At 46.6% G+C, this 4,365-nt stretch overlaps 1 pseudogene; it reads right to left on the bottom strand.

The window, feature by feature from the left end:
* Positions 1-236: 236 nt before the first annotated feature.
* LOC142426571 (cytochrome b-c1 complex subunit Rieske, mitochondrial pseudogene) lies at positions 237-3,227 on the bottom strand (annotated as a pseudogene).
* Positions 3,228-4,365: the final 1,138 nt, after the last annotated feature.

The following is a 4,365-nucleotide window of genomic DNA, read 5'->3' as shown; positions in this document are numbered from 1 at the left end:
CTTCCTGCACTGGGTATCATTTCATGTGTTGTGTGAGTCTGAAGAGGAATTTACAGACTGGTACTGGACATATGGGCTGATATCAAATTTATGGACTTTATCTGAAATGGGCTAGTATGTTTTCTCAATATTCAATTGCTCTTGTATATATAGCTCTTTCTTATATGCATATGAGTGTCTATGAATTTGCTTCTCTAGTCAACCCAGACTAACACAGGGGGAGATCTCATTACCAGTTAGATCCGTGAGTGGGGTGCATACTCTGAACCTGAGATCCCTGTGTAGGGAACCCCCTGGGCCCAGAAGACAGCTGGGACATTAGAGGAGCGGCAGCAGAGCCAACAGTGATCCCGACCCACGGAGCAAGCGAAACTGAATGCTATTTTTTTTTGGCAGGAAGCTAGCTTGTGGAGTGAAGGGCCTCTGCGCTCTTACTTGGGAAGTGGGCTTGCTAACCCACGAAAGTAGAGCTGAGGCTTACTGGCGTGGGGCACCTCTGGGCACTCAATTCGGGGATCTGAGTTTGCTGACTCACAGAGCTTGAGCTGAATGCCTTTGCATTGAGGCTTATAGCAGAGAGGTCTGCCCCTTTGGGGTATTTATTTGCAGACCCGAAATAGCTTTGCAACATATCCTGATAAACAACTCAACCCTGAATATTTCTCGCCGGCGTTCCAGCTTGTCAACTTCTTCAATGACGCTTTCATCAGGAATGTCGTCTGTGTGTTCTGTTTCCCATCGCCATGTATAGTAGAACGTAGAGATGAAGCAGACACACATACTCTTTCTAAATCGTGCTATGGGTCCCTTTGAGGAGACACTTCAGTTGCAGCTTCTGCCTCAGTTTCCTCCTTGGTGCTGCGACGCACAAACAAGGGTTTGCCTGTCCATTTGAAGGCCACGTTCCTGCCTTCTGGAAGACCGGATGACTTGATTTCGATTTCTGACATGGCCAACACTTCAGCTGAAGCACGCATGCTGGAAACCAACTGGGAGCCGGCAATCTTGGAAGCCTATGTGATAGTTGCATAGGGGCATTAACCAAAGAGGAGGAGTCTTTTCTAGCCTCCCTACACTCTTTTAAAGACTCGACACTGTCTGATACTGTGGTGTGACAATGGTGCCTCCTTTGATGTCTGCCAGGGAATAATGAACACAGACAGGAACATCAGGTCCCATAGAAGCAACTAGAGGCCCATCGCTCAACAACTCTGGCCACAGGAAAAGCCACTTCAGATCCAGCATTGGTGGCTCCGCAGTGGCAGGCACTGAGGCTTGAATCAGAGGGTCACAGCCTGCCCACCACCCCACAAAATGGGCGAGAAAGTGCTGTGGCGGTAGAGTAGACGCCTACTCTGGATAGGGATTTGCCTTCCCATCCATGATCCTGACACCAACCGCCCCTCTTATAGCACTCCCTACTTCTCTGGTGGACCCCAAGGGCTAATCTTAATAGATTTTCAAGGACACAGGATGGCCATAGGGACTTACTCTGAAGAAGTTTTAAGAAAACTTGGAGAGAACTTATGAAAAAAATCCAGGGAAATTTCTCCACCGCCCACCCACTATCCCACCCCTCCTCCCATTTTGACAATGCGTTTGCTCCCCTTTTGAAGCTAGAAAGGACTGTCCAAGGCAATGTTTGTTGGGAAGCCTTATCCCAGCCACTCCACAGCTCTCATCTTGCCCCGTCAGACTTTGTTCCCCAAACTCAAAGAATTTTTCAAAGGAGCCCTAATTGAGCCCCTGGAAGATGTACAAATTGTTGTTTTAATGTGAACATCAAAGGGCACAACATTTGTCAGGGAAAGGTTCGAGGGTGGAAACACAGCCTCCACAAGTGTATGGAGGACAGGCCAAGATGCAATCGCTTCACAGATTTCTATTTTTGTTTGATAAAGGTCCCTAGGTTTTTGTAGCGATACGTTTTGAGTTTCCCTCCCAAGTTATAAACTGCCATGTTTAGAAATGTTGCTGAGTACTTTCTAGGCATTTCTTTTTGGGGATTTTGTTTCCTAAAAGAGAGAGCATGATGACTCTGCCATCTGGGAGGGAATGGAGTTGGAGGGCATCTTGTTCCTTTTCCCACCTGGGGGAAGGACGGCTGGTCAGGTCATCCCCCTGAGGTGGGGAGCACTGCGAATGAGCCAGCCTCCTGGGGGTTGCTCTGTGGATGACCAGCCTTCCAACGAAGGTTTCTTTGTCTCCACTCCTGATGCTCAAGGCAGGCTCCATGCTCTCTGTCCCGGGGCAGCCTTCCTTTCCACATTAACCATTCTTTTGCTCTACTCAGACAAGGCACTACCCGCTCCTTTCAAGGCCAGCAGTACACAGTCCCAGGTCAGTCATGCTCTGCTAGTTCTCTGTGCGACATCAGCAGTACTCTTGTAAAAATATTCTATTTCTCCAAACTCTGGTATTCTGAACGCGCCTCATAGAGTTTAATAGATGTAAACACTAGGTTGTGATGGGGGTCTCTGGTTTTTCTAGGCACTAATGTGGCTATTAGATGCTCATCCTGCTTGTTTATGTAAAAGTGCACCGTCCCCTGTCGTGCTCCCCCCGCACCACCACCCCCCCACAGTGACTATTGGGGTTGAACTGCTGACCTGGTGGTTAGCATTCTAGCACACAATCTACTCTGTCACTTCTCAGGGGGACATAAATAGCAGTCATGGCACTGTTCAGTTATTTTTGGGCTCAAACTGGGATGTTTCTGCTCCTGCTGTGTATGAACATCTGATAATTATCCGAAGATGAGAATTCGCCAGTGTGGGATGCAAAAGGGATTTTCCCCAGGTTGTGTCCCTGAAATATATGTCCAACTTAAGATGCTGCTTGCTACACATGGTAAATGACTGTACACTTGAAGGTCAACGTAAGCTGTTAGCGGTTATACTCCCTGAGGGTTATCAGTCATCTAGAGCAATCAGACGGTATAGTCTGCCCACCCTAAGTACAGGCCACTCCCTTCTGATAAGGATAGTGGATTGCTTCCCTGAAGGAGACCCCAGAGACAAGGTCGAGCCCACTCAAGGATGACCAAGGTTAGACTACCATCTTGAATCTAGGATCCGCCCATCTTGTCACATGTACACCACCAGTCCCTCCTCTTCCTATTGCGTGTACACTCCTAGCTCACTCATCGCCGTCCTGTGATGTGTATGCCTATTGTACGGCCCCGTTCTATGACGTATGTGGTTACCTGTAATCAAGGGGACTTGCATGCCCCGAAGTATACATAGGCCTTGGCCAGGAATCAAGAGGCTCTCTCTCCCCTCTCCTCTCCCTCTCTCTACGAAGACCTGGCTGCTGAGATCATGGCTGTCCCAGAAGTGAACATGCTACCATAAAATGTTTTTGACTCCTTTATTTTATCTTCTCTCCTACCTCTCCTATTTTCTATGACTTTACTATGATCTTTATATATTATTGCTGTACAATTGAGCCTACGGACCCCAAGATTGTCAGCGGCTGGTTACGGTGACACGCCAGATTAACCATTCTTTTTCCATTGTTGGTGGTGTTCCAGCAGCCTGTGGGAAGTAATGTTCTGACTGTTTCTAGATCATTTCCAATGGATTTTAAAATTTTAATACATCTTTTCATTTGGGGCTCGTATAGCTCTCACAATTCATCCATCTGTCCATTGTATCAAGGACATTTGTACATTTGTTGCCATCATCATTTTCAAAACATTTTCTTTCTACTTGAGCCCTTAGTATCAGCTCCTCATTTTCCCTGCTCCTCATGAACCCTTGATAATTTATAAATTATTATTATTTTATGTTGTGCACCAACCAATGTCTCCCTTTACCCACTTTTCTGTTGTCCATAATTCTACCTTACAAATCTGTCTAGACCAGAGCATGTACACGGGTACAGATAAGAGCTGGAAACACAGGGAATCCAGGTCAGATAGACCCTTCAGAATCAATATTGAGAGTAGCCATACCAGGAGGGGCAGGGGAAGGTGGGAGGAGAAAGGTGGAACTGATCACAATGACCTATCTATAACTCCCTCCCAGGGGAACATGGGAGGGGCAGGGGAGAACTGATCACAAGGATCTACCTATAACTCTCTCAGAGGGATGGATTTTTTTAAGTCCTATGGAGAGCTAGTCTGTTGCCACTTCTAAGCCTGCAGCTTTAAATGTAGCCTCTGATGAAAGCCAGGATAAACATTTTAAGATACTAATTTATTCCGAACTGCTCATTGTTAAAAGTCATTTCTCCATCTTGAAAACAGTGCTAGGGGAAAAGGAGAAAGAAAGGAAGAAAAAAGATTTACCATGAGTAATTTCTCAGAGTGAGCGTTTTCCCACTCAGCAAAGTCAGGGCTTGGTAGGCCTGTGAAGCAGAAAA

This window comes from Tenrec ecaudatus, chromosome 14 (assembly GCF_050624435.1).
Source record: "Tenrec ecaudatus isolate mTenEca1 chromosome 14, mTenEca1.hap1, whole genome shotgun sequence".
Classification (NCBI taxonomy): Eukaryota; Metazoa; Chordata; class Mammalia; order Afrosoricida; family Tenrecidae; genus Tenrec; species Tenrec ecaudatus.
This window is presented reverse-complemented; position numbering and strand designations above follow the sequence as displayed.